This window comes from Drosophila sulfurigaster, chromosome 3 (genome assembly GCF_023558435.1).
Source record: "Drosophila sulfurigaster albostrigata strain 15112-1811.04 chromosome 3, ASM2355843v2, whole genome shotgun sequence".
NCBI lineage: Eukaryota > Metazoa > Arthropoda > Insecta > Diptera > Drosophilidae > Drosophila > Drosophila sulfurigaster.
The window spans coordinates 33,421,861-33,440,160 of NC_084883.1; the positions used below are offsets into that span (position 1 = coordinate 33,421,861).

The following is an 18,300-nucleotide window of genomic DNA, read 5'->3' on the forward strand; positions in this document are numbered from 1 at the left end:
CAACGCAAATTCTATGCAAAAATCTTAAAGCCCGCAAACTATTTGCAATGCTATATAGCTTTGGCACTTTAATAATAAAGCCCAAACACAAAGAAAGAAAAGCAAAACAGAATTCCCCCAAAAAGTAAATTAAAAAGTATACATAATTTTTAAGTAAACTACAGACACTCACGATCGATGGAACGACGCAGATCGTTCTGATCGTCTGATCGTCCAATCGCACTTTAACTGCACTTGAGGCCTTTGATGGCTCACCCAAGTGGAATCTCATCTCGCCATTGGAATTGAGGCGAATTTATGTGTTTCATTAAAACCGTTATGAGACGCGTGTTTCATAGCCATTAAGCCAAGGCGCTCGACCGCTGAGAATCGCCGAGAAGAGCTGAGGAATACTGTACAATGCCCAAAATTTAATAATGAGCATCGTTCGAGGCACAAGGCTTCACAAGGCTCTTGGGTTTGAGTGGAATGGCATGTTCCAGATTTCAAGCCAGGCATTTTTTCAGCTCTCGTTTTTTTGTTTCTCCTCTCTTTTTTTGTGGTGGCCTGTTGAAAGGCGTCTTGGACAATGCTAAATGCTGGCGATTTGTGCTCCACTTTTTGAAGTAAATTGCCAGAGATTTGTAAGATTTTTCGCTACAGCGGAGAAATCAGAAGAGTGGAATTTTCGAAAAGGACGTTCGGGGTGCTGAAAACTTATAAAAGGCGAGCAAAAAATATAAAACAAATTGGCTTATATAACGTAATTAAATAAGAGTGCAAACGAAATATTATATTGCTGATGGAAAGGGAAGTTATGAAGACTTGAAATGTTATTGAAAGAGTTGAATGAAATTGTATGAAAATATTTTGAAATATGGAGCAAAGAAAGTTGAAGGCGGTAGTTGAATATATTTATTAAATGAATTTCAGAATAATATAAATATAGAATGAAATAACTATTTAAAAAATATGCAGCTAATAACTAAGCAACATTTAGTTGCATTAAAAGTTAACAAGTCTCAGAGAATCCTTAGACAAAATTTCTCATGTGAACAAAAGTGCAGCTTAAGTGGAAGAGCAACATCAAAGTGCATAAACAGCCGGTAATCTGTCTGCTTCAATGTCTGACTGCAGTTGCAGTTGTAGTTGTAGCTTTACCCCCAATCCTGAACTCACTCGCACCTCAAGAGTCAAAAGGCAACTTCAACGAAATTCACAGACAAACCCAAAGCAACTGAGAGTTGGAGGAGCACTTGGTAAGGTGTTGCGGTAAGGAAATGTAAATCCCATGTGTATGCTTGCCATGTATACGAGTGTGTGTGTGTATGTGCACAACACCTTTTACCAAGAAACAACAACAATTACAGCAGTCATCACCTTTGGTGGTTTCAGTTTTTGTCGGCGCCTTCTGAACCTGCAACAAGACTCAACAACGTCGCCGTCGTCGAAAGGTCTACAAACTACCTAAGCAGCCCAAAAGTGCAACGAAGGCAAGAAGCCTTCTTCTACCACATGCGTATGAGATGGCAATAGTGTGTGTGAACGAGATAGTCATATCGAAACTGTTGTTTATTATCTTATGGCTTGGAAGTTATAAAACAAAGCGTCAATTGACTGCCAGGCTCTTGGTGCCCTGATGCAATCATCTTGCTAAAGTATGACTGTCTTGCCATGTCTCTTGAGTCGGTCTCTCTGAAATTTACATTACTGTTTACACACACACACACATATATATATAGAGAGTACAGCTCCTGTCTGTAGAAGCCGCTAAAAAGCAAAGAGTAGAAGGCGGCGGAGGAGCTGCTAATAGAGGAAGTGCAAAGGGGCAAAGAAAACCGATAAACTGCGTGATGTATAAATTATTTTGTGGGTACCAATGAACACAACACGTGAGTTAAATATGAGATAAGTTTTGAGTAAGAAATCAGCAAAAACACAAACCATAAAAAAAAACTCAATAGTTACCAACATTCCATTCAAAACAAAACCGAAAACCGAACAAAACAAAAAAGCTTTTCAAACCACAAAAGATTATCGAAGATCTTTAGTCAAAGACCCAAAACATAGCAACAATAGAAAGTAAGCAATGAATAGAATGAATACAAACTAAAAAGAAAAAGAATCAAACAGCTCCCCAATGTCTTATACTGAGTGTTTATGATATGTGGCTTTTATAACCTCAATTTAAAACAATTTTCTTTTGCTCTCTTTACAGGTAAGTCTCCCAGATTGCGTCCATTTAACGTAACGTACAGAGTAAGTTGTTTTTTTTTTTTGTTATTGTTGTTGTTGAGTGTTTTCCATTTCCTGTTCTCCATCCTCTCTGCCATTAGCAAATCAAATAAATATTTTGCCCTGCGGTTGAATGGAGGAGACTCCTCATAACAATTACCCGATCCGCAACTGGCCACGTCGGCGGCGTCTGCAAATTAATAATAATCAAGCCAAATTACACAATGACACGCACTTGAAGTCTGAGTTGAGTCGAGTTGAGTTGAGACGCGTCTTCGGGGTCTTGAAGACTCGCGCGAGTGCTCGACTATCAATTAGGCACATCTTTCAATCAAAAAAACGACTCTGAAAACAAAAAGCAACTCTCGAGAGATTTGTCTGTCTGTCTGTCCGTCCGTCCGTCGGTCACACAAAGAATTAGCGCTAATAATTAGAGACGCGACTTGAGGACTTGGAACTTTGGTCTATAGATAAATATCAAACAATTATTATTATCATCGTACGCCAACGCTTCACACGATCTCTTCAAGTGATCTTGCCTGTGTTTTGTCTCCTGTCAAGTGCATAACAATCATAATAATTTATAATTTTGTTTCTCATTTGTTTTTTTATAACATAACTCGTCGAACTTCATTTCGGGACAGGTGTTGGCCACTTTTTCATCCACTTTTGTTGCGTACTTTGTTGCGCCCCATAAAACTTCACTCTTTGGAATTGGAGTTGGAGATGGAGCTGGAGCTGGAGAGTCTTCCATCTAATGACGTCTTAAAATTTATGTTAATCTGCCGCTTGTTGCATGTCATGCCGCAAATGTCGCTTAATTATGAGGATCGAGGCAGCTTGTGCTGCCCTCAACTTCGCCCCTCTGCTTCGCTTCTACGAGTACTAATCATAATCAGTTTTGAGTTTCGTTATTTCTTTTTTTTCCTTCATGTTTTTTATTATTTATAGCACTCTTGATAGTTTCTTGGCTGGGTTCCTTTTTTTTGCGCGTGGCATGTGGAAAATGTTAATTAAATTGTAATTTATGAGACTGCAGATAAGTTAGTTCAGCAAATGAGTCAGGGAAGGCTGCTGATGAGGGAATTTCTCAGCACTTGGTGGCAGGAAAATGAGCTTGAAGCTCTACTTAATTAATAGAGAATCACTTGCTGAGATACTTTTTAAGACAGTTAAGTACTTGATTCATGCTTGAATGTAATGATCTCTGAATCAGTTCTAGTTGACAAATAGGAAGCTTTTCCGATAAACTTCATTTATTGACTCAGTTGTTGAAAGAGAATTATATAGATTACAAACTTGACAAGTGGTCTACACTCATAACTACGAGAACACCTTGATAAGATTGAATGATTAGTCATTGAGTTCTTTGACTTCTTCGTGATTTCTTTTGCAATAAATTTCACCCAAAATGTCGAGCAACATTCCTTTCCCACGTACCACATCTTGGACACAAATATTTTGGCGGTGTGGAACCCCAAGCAGCAATTATGTTGCTAATTTGTCATTTTTGGTTTTTGTTTTTTTCTTTTTATTTGCCCTCGGAGCGTGTCATGACTTTCCATTCATTAACAAATTATGCAATAAATGCAATCAAACAGCAGCTCGAGCTAACGATCTGCCAATATAAAACTTGTTCTCTCCCCTCCCTCGAACTTCAGTTCGCAAACTCACATAAAGAGAAAAAAAAGCTCGATCTCATCCCATTTTAATTCCAAGGCAATCCTTATTTCTTGGTTCATTTTGCGTTTTATTGTAAGAGCTGCGACGTTGCTCCTCCTCAGAACAGCTGCCACTCGCACTTAATTAAGAACTTCATTTAGCACCTCTTTGGAGTCGTCTCTTGATCGGAAGCCGGTTTTTCGGTGCCCTGGCATTCTGGAATTTAATCGCGCTTTGCATATCGCCAGCGACGTCGTCTCTGAATCAATATTTTGCTTTCTCACGCTATGCTGCGGAGTAGGAGTCACAGTTGGAGCTGAAGTTGGAGACGGAGACGGGAGTCGGGAGTCGGTGAGTCGCCTCTGGAATGCAGAACAGAGCACTGTCGGTGCCACAGTTGGCAACAATTTTGCCTGATTGCACCAGCTTTTTGGTCCAAAAGGCAGCCTCTGTTCGCAGCTCAAGCTAAATGGTATCACATGTCGACGATGGAGTTGTCGTCGTCGTCGTCGTCGTCGTCGTTCCCTCCGTCGACTGCGTTGCAGTCGTTAGCTTGCTATTCGAGTGCATTTGCATGGCAACTTCATTTTTAGCCGCCTCTTATGCCACTTTGACTTTGCATATACCCTGTAGGCGCTACAAGAAGAAATTATCATTAGGCAGCTACAAATTGAATCAATTAGGATTATCATATAGTTATACGAGCTTTATACTCTATAAACTGCTGAGGGAATTAAAGGGGAAATTAATTGAATGTGTAATTTGAACAAAGTACATTGAGAAATAAACATTAAAAAGTATATTTTAAGTATACCACGATTTTCTATTGACAATTCTATCAATCGAGTGCATAAGAAGGTTGAAATGATTAAAAAGATATTCTAAAGATTTGCTATTGACAATTCAATCTTAGCACTCTCATGGATGTCTCACGATATATTGCTTATTTTCTATTTGGCTTTAAGTTCTTAATATAAATGCCTTGCGCGTTTTCTATATATACTGTGCGATAGTCTCATGAATTTAAGGTTTTAATATTCTTGAGATTTTCTTGAAACTTGAACTCACAACTTCTATTTTCAAGTCGAATTAAATGCGACTATTACAAAATGCCTAAATAACTATGAAATATAGGAGTAGAGTCTTAGCCACTTCTTCATAATTATTTCCCATTTGTGTTAGGGAATCTAGTGTTCGTCTACGTCTAGTTTAGCATTCCTTTCTTTAGCTTCCTTTCAAGCAGCTGCCGTGGCAGTCAGGCTGCATTTGATGATAAATAGGCGCAAAGGTAAAAAGCCAAAACGTGAATGCGAATTTCGTATGGCTGGAGAGTTGGCGTTTTGCTTTTGCTTTTTAGCTTTGCCTTTGGCTTTTCGCTTTGGCCATGTCTGCCATACAATTCTCAATGGTTGCCCCCAAGGGAGTGGGCTTTGGGGTTGCTGTGTTTAGGCAGGTGAGCTGAGCTGAGCTGAGCTCGAGCCTCGAGCCTACGGCAACAACAAACTGCGGCAACAGCAGCGGAACTTGTGCGCTGCTTTCAAGTGCAATCCAAGGAGGCAGCATTCAAGTGCCGCCTCGCTTGACTTTGCAAACGGCTTGGTTGGCCTCTTGTTCTTCTCCAGTTTTTTCTTATGTTTTTTTTGTTTTATGCGCTGGCATGTTTGTTTGTCAACCTACACCAACAACAACGGGCCAAAGCTGCGCTCCGCGACAGCAGCTGTTGCCGGCAAACATTTGCCCAAAGTTAGGGAAGAGGGGCGAAAAGGGTGGGTGTTTTGGGGAGGCAGCAACTGTCGCCAGGAGTCAGCAGTTGCAGTCAGTCAACAGCCAGAAGGCAGCAGCAACAGCAGCAGGCGCAGGCGCTGGCACATGGCAATATTTCATTACCCACGGCTGACACTGAGACACTGAGAGCTGCGACTTGCACTTGGTCTGGTGTGCGACTCCTGCTTGCTGCCTCTTCATATTTCGTATTTTTTTTTTATTTCTGTATTCCCCTTTGTGCTGGCATTTGAGGCATGCCATGAGCACCCGTTCTAGACGCACTGCTCCCCTCTCTCTCTCTCTCTGTGGATGTCTACCCTAGGCCACATTGTCTACCTTGGCCATAAAGATAGAATGATTGCGTATGCGTGTGCGTGTGTGTGTGTGTATGTGTTTGTGCAACGCACACAGCTCGTTGAATGCGCTACTTGGTGGGCAGTAACTTGCTTGATTTGTAACTGTGTAGGATATGCCACTGATAGTGGATAGCGCGTTACATGGCTTGTAAATGCCCACAGAGATCTATTGCTCACTCTCCCAGATAGCTGGAGTAGTCTACAAATACTTGAAAGCTATGCTTAATCTCGCCATGAACTCGCTAATCAATTGAACTTTTATTGTGTTGATATTTTGTTTGTGATATTTACAGGAAGTTGTACTAAAAGAAATGAGTGTAAAACGGTCTTTATGTTCTGTTTGATAATAATATAAATTGTTTATTAAGGCACCTATTTTTACTACTGTTGGAAAAAGTAATCTTTTTATCGTAATACTTTTTTTCTAGGCATATTTGCAATTTATTTTATGTTAAATTTATTATTTGCAATAATTTTTGCATCTATTCGGTATTTAAATTTTGTAAAACTTTATTGTTATAGTTAGTATTTTTCCCCCATTTTAAATTCAGTATATCCTTAATTTTAGTTCATTTATATTTGCAAGGATTTATTGTAATTTCATTATACTCTTTTCGATTTTAGTTTCCTTTTATCCTTGTTTTAATTTAACATATTTGAAAAACGCAATTTCTGTTTTATGGTGTTACCAGTCTTTTGCTAGAATTAAACCCAACGCCTCTCTCTGCAATTCTCATGGCGTTAACAGCCTTCTAGTATTTCGCTGGCAGCGTATTAAGGCTTCGACTAGACTTTGCAGCAGGTTAATCGTATCTGCAGCTGTCTATCTATGAGTATGTTGTACTTTGTGTTGTCGTCAGACAGCGGCAGGTGGTCACGGTGCAGTGTTGAATTCCCCCTCTTCCCCTCATCCAGAATACCTTTTGCCACTCGCAAATAATTTCCATACCATCGCGGCGACAAAAAAAACGAGAAACATGCCAAGTTTTTTATATGTTCGCTCACTTTTTTTGCTTTACGCGCATCTGCAAATTAAAAACGCATTTTATTTTATACTATGTTGTACTCGTATGATGCCGGCAATGGGAGCCTTTGGCTTTGACAATGGCACCACACACAAAGTCTACTACACTCGCTGCTGCCACAGTGCAACACACAACACACAATGTTGGGTGGCAGATGTTGTAGTCGCACTCGCTTCTATATATCATACATTCATACATACAGATATAACTTTATGCAACATATGCTAGCATGTTCGCATTTTTTCTTTCTATGCGTAATTATTGTGAAATTTGTTACAAAGTTTTCTTGTCGTCTGCTCGCTACGTGTGTGTAGCTACACTTTAGACTTAATTGTTAGCTGTAGGATACATAACAACAGCAACAACAACAACAACAGCGACAACAATAACCACAAACACACTCGACACAAGAACAACAAGAGCGAAAAGAGCGAAGAGAAAGAGGAGCCCTGTTGAAATCAAAGCTTTGATGCCGACACGACAACAACAACGTTGAGTATATGACCAAGCCTGATGGTGATGATGATTATGATTATGGGTAGTGGATGGTGATGATGATGATGACGATGATGACAGGTAGCAGAGTGTTTAATTTATGTCTTTTTAAGCACTTGCCTCGCCAGTGTTGCATAGACAACGCAACAGCAACCAGAGCCTCCGGAATTCCAAACGAACAAATCTTCACTCGGGAATGCAACTTTTTTAAATTGCAGCTTTTGTATGCAACAATATTTATTAAGTCATTTTCATCCTGGAAGCGAATAATATGTAATGACTTAATCGCTACTTTATATATGTACTATATGCTTCTATCTATCAATCGTGTAGTCCAAAGGGCGCCAATTGATTAAAGCTTTCACTGCAATTGAGAGCATAGATTGCTTTGTATCTTTGCATCTTTTTTTGTTTGGGTGCGACAGGCGCCTCGCCTGCCCCAAAGTGTATCTCAAGTGCTTTCCCTTCAGCATTTAACTCGCTGTGACAACTTGTTTATCAGCAGCACGAACTCGAAACTCTCCCGAAAAAAACTCGAAAAGTCTGTTATCTGATGACAAACAGAGATCTGTAACCCAAATCAGGGCAAAGTTGTTGAGACTTCCGTAGAACAACGTACAGAAACCATTCGATGATTTATGTGTACAGCTAATTGGGGAATATTTCAAGTTAATTCCCCACCCCCTGAGGTCTGCCTCTGTGCCACTTTCCCTTTTTTGTTGTACTTTTTTTTTTTTACTTTCTGTGTGATCGATTTGTACAAACAAAGAGATAACAATATAATATATATAATTGATTAAATGCACTATGACAGTATGGTTCGAATAATTCATTGGAATTTCCACACACGTTTCTCCATTCAAGAACTACTACAAAAACTACTCCATATACCAAAACGAAACAAAACGAAGCGAAGCGAACACAGACCGCACACAGATTAGATTACTGCAAATTGACACATTTTCTGTTGTCTTTTCTGGCCCCGGACTGTCAATCAGCGAACCAAAGGCTCTTTCTCTCGTGTCTCTCTCTCTCTCTCTCTCTCTCTCTCTCTGGAATAATTGTCGCATGGGGCGCAGCTCTTGAGTTTGATTCGTTGCGCTGCATTTTTCGGGGCACATTAGTTGCGGCAAATGGAACAAATACTCTTTAAGCAGTATCCGCAGCCACACGCTTCACATCTCATTCTCATTCTCCCGATTTTTTTGTTATTTTTTTTCACTCTCAATACTCTCATTATGCGTTACGCATTATCCTTTGAGGCCATTGTTATGGTTTTAGCAACGCCTCTTCCTGGTAACCCGAACTACCTTTTCCAACATTCTTTTTTTGTGTTACAGATTTCTGTGATTAGCACACACCTTTTCTCTCTCCCCCCCAGCTGGCCGGCTTTTCATCAGCATATTGCATGATTAGGACTAATAATAATCTGTGTGCGCCTGTTAATGGTTTTGGATTAGTTGGCGTTGTTTCTCCTTTTCTCATTTCTCCCACGTTTCGTTAACTCTACTATTTTTGGGGTAGCAGCGGAAATGAAATATATATGAAAAATGCTTTTAACAGCGATATGATAGACATTTGATTAATGCTTGTTAGATGGAGCAGGATAGCTTAATGGTTATAGAGATTGCACGAATGTAAAGTGGATTTGCTTGTAACCTTGTTAAGAGCGAATCTAGGTCACAGATGAGGATGTAAAAGAAGGGAAGCTAAAGAATATATTTATATCCAGTTTAAGCTGCAAATCGAATGCAAACTGCAGACACACAGCTGCGAAAAGTATCTTTGAATTGTTATCGAGCTGCGAATCTCGCGTTGTGCTAATTGTAAAAAATCAGCTGTACATGGCTAAGTACTCATCATAGTGTACAGCGTTTGATTGTACACTTTATTTATAGCACACACAAATGATCGCTAAAATGCAAAAATCATCAATGTGTGATGACAGCTTCGCCAACAAACCGAAGGTCAACTGAGCAAGATCAGTTGTGTGTGAATTGATCGCTCAAATGTTGTTGTGTACCCTTTTTTTTTGCTAGGCGAGACTTTACTTACAATTAAATTGTTTACAAATATATTTATAAGAAGTGTTTTTTTCTCTTAGGATCGTAGATCAACACCCACACGGGGCACAGCTGTTTCCCTGTTTATTGAACTCGAAGAAATTATTTGCCGACTTGTTGATATCACAAAAAGTGTTAATGAATTAATTACCTGTCTATATCTATGCGCAAATAAATTATTGAGAAATACGCACAACAATACGTGAAGAAGAGCAACAAATACTTTTTTGGAGAAAATATGTATAAAAAACAGCTCTGAACTGAACTCTGTTTACATTTGACTGACTGCGCAGCGACTCATCTCGTGAAGAACAAAGAGTTTTTATTTGATTTTATAATTGTCGACACAGAATTTATTTCTATCAAGCGGCTACAAAAAGTGTTAATGGTTTTAATCGGATCTTAAAGATCTCTGGGGTTCGGCAATGTTCTGTTAATAACACACAAAAACACACACACACACACGTGTAAATTTGCCAAGTCATATCCTAAAGCATCGACAAAGTTATTGTTGCTGTTGGCCTCACATCATTGGCTGTTATTAGTGCGACGGCGATGATCTTATCAGTGAACTTGGCCCCAGTTTGTAGACCAGACTCTCTGCTCTCCACTGAATTGGTCTTCGGGTCGGAGTCGGAGTCTGATCTGGTTGAGGCTGAGACTGAGGCTGAAGCTGCTCTTCGTTTCATCTACAACTTAATTTTTGTTTTTGGTTGGTTGGTTGCTCTTGCTCTCTCGCTGTGTGAATTCCACTCTGAATAGCCCATTGATTGTGCTACAAAATAGTTGTCTATCATCCAATCACGTCCGGTATTTGTTTCCAGTTCTATCTTTTGTCTGTCGTTGGTAGCCTGCAAATTAGACTCGTTTTTAATGGCTTTTCAATTGAGGCATAAACTTGTTTATTTATTGCCTACGTTTTCAGTCTGTCTTCTATGTTTGTTTTCTGCTTCGATTTTTGTTGTTGTCGAGCATAGATTTTGGGTGACATTTTTATCGTGAGAGAGTTGAAATACATATTTATGTTGTATATTGATCGATGATCAGCTCGATGAGCTTGCAAAATGAGCAGCAAGCTGAGGATTACATGGGTAAATACTTGTGAGATACTCTGAATGGAATTTCAAAACGGAAATTGTGAATGAATCTAACAAAGGAATTTTCATTTAAGTTGCACGAAAATATGCTAGAAACATATTTGGAATAAATGAATATACTTTATTATAATTAATTCATATTTAATGCTTGTATATTTTGAGATTGGCTTCTGAATTATTTTTCAAAAAATAACTTGCATATTTATGAAAATATTTTTGCCGTAGCTGGTTTCTCACACTATTCATAAAATATTTCAAAAAATATAGCCTCATTCTCTCAGCAACTGGTGAAATATTCTTGGAAAATATCTTGCATAAATAGGAATATCTGCTGCAAGTTTTTTTCCTGTAAATTGCCATTACTCATTTTCCTAGAGAACCACCGCAAAGTGCTGCTGCTGTAATAGGCATTGGCCCTAGCACATGTTTCGCATATTTGTGCCTATTAAACACTGCACTGCAGGCTTAATAAACTAACACCCAGGCAATCCATTGGCAACGCCTCGAAGAGTCAGAGAGCGCGAGAGAGATGGAGCCTAATTAGACTGCCAGCACGTACGGCAATCCAAACAGTGAAACACGTCAATGGACGATGTGGATGTCGATGGCGATCTATTGCCCCCACATGCATGTCCAGCAACGCCCAGATGCAGTCATAATTGCCCCAAAGCCTGGACCTGATCTCTACGCTCCATGTTCTGTGCTCTGTGTTCTGGTTGTGGGCTTTCGATCTGTGGCTATTTTATAATACCAACACGTTCAAACGTCAATTAAATAAATACAAGATACCAAAGCGTTGTAAACGCCCCAAAAGCCAAGCCACAGATCGTCGCCTGGCAACACACACAATATAGAGATGAAGAGAAGGAGGAGGAGAAGAAGTTGCAGCTAGTGCACAAGTTCGAGTTCGAGTCTGTAGTCGAGGTAGACACCCAAGCAAAAGATTCATTCAGGCTGAACGATTCATAAATTCACGTTGCACGTTGCACGTTGCGCGTTGCTCGTTGCTGGGCCAAGAAGGAATGCGCTGCTGGCTCAAGTTATTTTTGGCCTAGAACGAACTCGTCTTCCCACCGCACAGTCCGGTTGTGTTTGCCTCTTCACTCGTTATTGCAAATATTTTAATGGCTGCTTCCTGTGGTCAAGCACTCCACTCTCTAGTTCTCTCTCTTTCGCTCTCTCTCGTTCTCACTCAATATTTTCGTTGCGAAGATCTTCTCTAAACTCAATATGCCGTTAATTGGTTGAATACCATCATCATTATCATCATCATCGTTTGATTGAGGAGGATGTCATCCAGCGCAGTCAAGGGGGAAGAAATTAATCAAAGTGCTAGGCACCACAAGTGCCCACTCCTCGAGTAATCTTTCTTATTTGCGCACTCAATTAGTGAGTGGCGAGGGGGATCTTCTTCCTCTTCTTCTTCTTTTGCAAGTCTTTGTTCTTCTTCCTCCACTTCTTGGCACAGCTTGTTTATTTGGTTTGGCCAGAACCAAGAAACGTTGCAAGCATCTCAACAACGTTCACGTTCCCATCATGAATTTGTGGGCCGTCTGTTTTGGTCGTCTCTCTCTTTCTCTGTCTCTCTCTCTCTCTCTCTGGTGTATTTGCGCATTTTCATCTTTCTGTAAAATGATAAATTAACGTTTTGGCCCCGCCTTTACCGCCCTCTTTGGCCTAATGTCCGGAACGCGTTCATTGATTTTATTTTCATCGATTTTCTACGTTTCATCTCTTCAAATCTCTCGAGCTTATTAATTGTTTATACGCTCACTAATGAATTTTTAATATTTTCTCTGTTTGTATTTCTTATTTCCCCGTATTCGACATTTGTTCGATTTATGCAAATTAATTTGACACAATTTGTTAAACTTTGATTTGCCTTATTGACGTCACAAACAGTTCAAATTTTCAGACTACAAATTATTGTAATTAAAAAGGTTAATGGATATCCCAAAATTTGAATATTTCAAGCTGATTTATCTTTGAAAAAAAACTGCAATACATTAAAAATTGGCTATGGATTTGCAAAGATAAGTAATTAAATTTAATTATATACTTTGGTTCTCCTAAGTTAAATAATTACATTTTATTATATGGTATTCTACTATTCTATAGTAATTACTGACCTTACGTAACTCGACTTCTGGCAGTGTCATCTTTGTGAATTTAGGTTTATAATAAATAACGACCTTCTAGTTATATTTATAAATAACTGACCCTATACAAAATTCTGACCTCTTGTAACTCGGCTGCTGTCGCTCACATTTGATTGCCGCTACTTTTCCTCGTTTCCACTTGAGCTATAATTGTAGCATGTTGTGAAATTTTTGCTAAATGTGGAAATTTCGGTAGCTGGTAGGCAAGTGCAATCTCTTCATTTCGTTGTAGACGGGCACGATTCAATTGAAATCAATTGGCTTTGATTGAAATCGACAACACGAAGCAGCTGCCCCCAACTGACTCCCTGACTCGAATGACTCTCTCTCTATAGCTGCTAATTAAAGCCTAAGCACTGGCAATTTTCTAGTAATGCGCTATAAGAAAATGCTGCCTGCGCAAACTAACAATTTATCAGCAATAAATTTGCGTGTACACAGTGGCAACGCTTTATGCATGTAACGCACGAACGGGGACAACAACAATAACACCAACAATAAAAGCAACAATGAAGCTGCCTTGTAAAATGGCAAGTGGCAAGTAGCAAGTAGCGATTGGCGAGTGGCGAGTGGGAAGTAGACATCAACAACACAACAAAAATGGCAATTGGTATTGTAGCTGGCATGTTGTCTGCCACAAGTATCTTTGACTTCGCGAACTGCATTTTAATTTAAATAAATAACGCTGCTCAAGAAGAGCTTTATGAAGAGGCGTCTCCAGACAATTGCTAAAACATTTCTCTTAATTTGCAAGTTGTCAACAAGAATATGAAAGAAAATGTTGCCACAGCGTAATGAGAAATAATGCAATTCTGTACAAAATAAATGCATAATTTATCACTATTAATAGAGTTAGGTTGAAGGTGCTTTTTATACTTGTAATAATTGTGCGATGTTGGAGAGTGCTTAAAATAATAAATAGAAAATCATATTTTATGTCTCTTACTCAACTTTAAACAAGTAAAAAAAGCTACAGTCGAGTGTGCTTGAATAAAAGCAAAACAGTGCGGAATTATTCCTAAAATTATACCGAATTAATATACTGCAAAAGTACTGAAACATATCAAAGACGATGTTGTCAGTACATTGCTAAAGTTCTAGATTCAAAATATACCACAAAGTGTAATAAATACCAGATTGTCACTCAAATCCTAAGTCCTGTACTTAGTAGACGTAAAAAAGTATTTCTTCTACAATGTTTATGTGACCTATGAGTAGCGGGTATAAAAAGTATAGCTAAATTCTAAAATGTAAAACTCATAAATGGAAAATACTTATCATAGGAATTACAACACAATTGTATTCTTCTAAGTGTAAATTTCTACAAAAGTTGTACATAAAGTGTATAAATTATTAGAGCAGCTGTTGATGCCACAATTAAAGCATCTCTTTCCCCTTGCCCCATTGGGGGTCGCTGCTGTGAATGCAATGAAGCCATTCACCGGGACACATTTGTACATTGGCTACATTAAATTTATTAATAATTTTTACTACGAAACACACACAGTGCGTGGATAATTAATTAAATCAATAATCGATCGTAGCCAAGCGAGCAGCACAACAAAGGCGAGCAGAGGGGTTGAGCAGAGACACACACACAGCACAGACAAGAGAATGATATTTTTGAAATCCATGTGGACATAATCAAGCGAAAATTCCAACAAAATTAACACACGCTGTGAAAAACGCTGCGCTTGAAAAACAGGTAGACGACGACGACAAATTAGGCAACGCTTGAGAAAAGAGCAGCAAAGGGACAAAGTGTGCAGATGGAGATGGAGATGGAGAGACACAGGCAGGCAGCAGGTAGACAGGATTTCGATTAGTTGGGAATCGTCGCTAATGTTGCGTGCGACATAATCCTGTTAGAGACGCGTGAATGAGAAGCCCAAAAATACAAAAAAAAAAAGAAAAATGTACAACCCAAAAATAGCCGAGAAAATATGATAATAATAACAAACTGCGAAGTGGAGTCGTGGGCAAACGCGGCGTATGCGCAACTTTTGCATGTGACAACATAATTTGTGGGATTGGCTTGCCAATGATGATAATTATTAATCATATTTTTTTCTTGTTGGTTGTTGACTGTTGTGTGTGTGTTATTTGCCGATGAAAAGGTTTTTGTTGTTGTCATCTCGTGACAGACTATCGACCATTGGCCATTGGCCATTGGCCATTTGGTCGGTCAGCATATTTAATGAGGTTTATTTAGGCAAATTAACAGCAGAGAAAGAGCATCGGCATTGGAGTCGCTTAATGGCCTTTATTTGACATTTTATGGACATTGAATGGCATATTAGGCATTCGAATTGAAATTGGAATTTTATTTTTTTGCTCGCATGTCAAAAGTCAGAGCAACTTCGACACAATTTTTTTTATAACACTTAAAAAGCCATCTCGTTGTAATCTTTATGGCATTGCAACAGCAACAACAACAACCAGACATGATGACATTCACGAGCTGCCCAATTATATTTACACCGAACTGAGACCTTTTGATCATCGTCGCCCACGCGTCAAACATAAATATGATTATAGCATGAGAATGCTGCTCTGTAGATGGTGTTTGATAGCTGAAACTGAAGTCTTTGGGCTGCCATCATTTATAAATTATATTTAATGGCGAGTGCACTAAACTAAATAAATTGTTGCCGACTTAATAACATAATTTCTAGCATTCAACAAGTGGGCGTCGCTGAAAGTTTAAACGATTTATAGCCCAGATGGAAAGATAGAGACAGAGAGAGAGAGGGAGAGACACTCATAGAGAGGTGCTGTACTTTGAAGCGTTGTAAGTTGACAGATGAAATTTGTAAGGCAACCACAAGTGGGACAGACTGGAAACTGTAAGCTGCATTAATCTATTGTGGTTTATGGCCTCCTCGCTGCAGATGTGCGGATGATCCCAACCAATTGGGGTTGAATGAATCATTAGCCAAAGGCAAATGCAAATGCTTCATGCTGTCAAATTCTCAGCTGTTCTGCTAAAATTTCGTTGGGAGACACTTCAAATGATGTCTGACGAATTTTGATATTTCTAAAGGGCAAAGAGTTGGAAGATGTTATAAATTATAGAGTTAAGTTATCAAAGATGAAAAGATGAAATATATAAAAAAGAAATAATTGCATATATTGTTTTATATTTAAATAGTTTTCATATTTTCTACCTTTATATCCTTTTGAAAATGTTCTTCTCTTATTAAATATTAAATATTTTATCGTGAAAATACTTTTATCTTTTCCAATATATTCAATAGATGCCCGTCACTCAATTTTCACGCTGTTAAACTCTCGTTCTCTCAGAGAACTTTGTGCAGTGAGACTTTCCATTTATAGAGCCATTAAATGCGGGGTTAACAAGCCACCGAAAAGCCAGTGAAGCGTACGAACTGCGAGCTATAAGTTGCAAAAGATACAATATCTTTGCACACATACTGTCAATTGCAAATGGCAGACTGGAAACCGCAGCCAGACGCAGGCATTGTTAGGCCACATTATTTAAACCGTTTTTTTTTTCTCTCTGATTTTTTTTTTGCTATATTGATTGCAATTTTTCGCCGTTTACTTGTCATTTGACTTCGATTTTCTCATCGCTGTGTTTTCTTCATTTTACAGACGATTAATTTCAGAGACAGTCAGCGAGAGAGAGATGCAAAAAAAATGCTCGTAAATTTATGAAATTAATTCATTTCAAGCAACAGACAATTTCCCTGAGAGATGCCTGCACTGATGAGTTTTCTGGCTTTTCCATTCATAATTTTTCTTTTCGTTTTTGTTACAAAATTGTTTTGCGGTTGGCAGCAATTTTTTGGATAGAGAAACCCCCCAGGAGAGAAGAGGAGAAGGAGGAGGAGATTTCGTCTGCTCTCGCATGGCAAATTGAGGAAATCTCTGCTTTTATGGCTTTTGCGGTTGCCAATGCGGTTGCAAAGGGTTTCGTTTACTGCGCTGCGGTTGCGAACGCTGCTCTGGGTGAGAGTTGAGCTGATGTGAAGCTTACGCAGATACAGACTCGAGCCTAAAGCTGAGCCTCGGGCTGAGACTGAGGCCACTGTAAATGGCCTAAATGCTTTTTATGGCCAAGTACAAGCACATTTTTCAATTGTCGTCGCCGTCAACTTAATTGGGCCAGAGAATTAAATAAAAAATGCTGCTCGTGTTGCATGCTGACTGACCAAGAGAGTTGACAGCAACACGTCGTCGTCGACGTCGTCCTCTCCGACAGCAGCAGTCGCCCTCTCTCTCTCTCTCTCTCGCTCTCTGTGCAAAAATACAGAAAAAAAAAGAAGTCCATAACACGGGAACGTGCTTTGAATAACTCGACTGCGATTTTTTATTGTGGCTGGTTGTGTTTTTCACCATTCGCCGCTGTAAATCTCTGTCGCGCGTTTTATCTCGCGTCCAAAATCGAATTTAAATCCGAGCTGCCAACAGACACAACTTGTTTCGATGGCTTTCGATCTGGCTAAGCGGCGCTTTTGATTGCCCACCTCTTCTCCTTCTATATACATATATATTTTTTCCTACTTATTTGCTTCTTCTTCGACGGCCCGCTGTCTTTCAATTTGATTTGTTTGATGGCGTGAACATTTTTGTTGTACTACAAGTTTTATGAGCTGCAAAAATGCTCATTTGATTTCTCATTGCATTTTATTTCATTTTCGGGGTTTTTCTTTTATTTTTGTATCAGCCAGAAAGTTGTCTGCTATTTTATAAACTTTTGTTGAAAACATTGCTAGAATATTAAGCTGCAAATAATACCAGACAGCTTTTTGTTGTATCCAAAACAGATGGCCAAAGGATGCCACTGGCATTTGTGATTGATTAGACGATGATAAAGTTGTTAAAGTCAAGGATACTTTAGCTTTGCCGAAGCACTTGCAAAAGATTCTTTTTGTAAGTTCGAGCAGCTCTTGTGCATTTTAATTAGATGCGAAGCGTTGATTGGAATATAAAAGCTTACTAAATGTGGCTGATAACTGACTTAAAAGAGTGTCTAAAAATGAAGGTAGTAAATTATTAAAGTGTTTTAACAGCACTTAATATAAATGCTTAGGTTGTATGCTCCAAATTGTGAACTATTTAAATTGCAAACTTGATCTTAACTGCTGCAAAATAAACTTAAATTGCCAGTTAACTGTTTAGCTACTTAAACAAAAGCAACAGCAAAGCAATTTAGCTATTTGCCTATCAGATTCATTCAATTAATCACTTGATCAATCAGATCTGACCCATTTGCGAACACGACTTTTGCCAACTGCTCCAATTAACAACAATTTGAGCAGCTAGAAAAATAATGGCCATTATGGCCGAGACATTGAGCGCTTTTGTGCACATTACATGACTTACATTGCGCATACGAACCGTTGGCCATTGTGTGTGTGTGTGTTTGTGTTTGTGTGTAAACAAAACAAAGTCGCGAATGTAAACAGCAAACAGGTTAACAGCAAAACTGACGATCAGCC

The 18,300-nt window shown here is 38.9% G+C and overlaps 2 protein-coding genes and 1 long non-coding RNA gene across 3 annotated transcripts in view; 2 read left to right on the forward strand and 1 right to left on the reverse strand.

Annotated features, from left to right (window-relative positions):
* The window catches only part of LOC133843933 (glypican-6), a 48,929-nt gene that overhangs the window by 13,896 nt on the left and 16,733 nt on the right, over positions 1-18,300 (forward strand). The gene's annotated exons all lie outside the window — the stretch shown is intronic.
* LOC133843943 (probable chitinase 10) overlaps positions 9,834-18,300 on the forward strand; it is a 139,526-nt gene continuing 131,059 nt past the window's right edge. Inside the window, exon 1 of the mRNA XM_062277719.1 lies at positions 9,834-9,843. The gene's annotated coding sequence lies outside the window, so the exon portion shown is untranslated. The remainder of the gene's footprint in view (positions 9,844-18,300) is intronic.
* On the reverse strand, positions 9,926-12,861 carry LOC133843612 (uncharacterized). The gene is made up of 3 exons (XR_009894527.1): positions 12,806-12,861; positions 10,497-10,655; positions 9,926-10,430 (listed from the first exon to the last, which is right to left on the reverse strand). It is a non-coding gene; the product is annotated as an uncharacterized LOC133843612 (long non-coding RNA).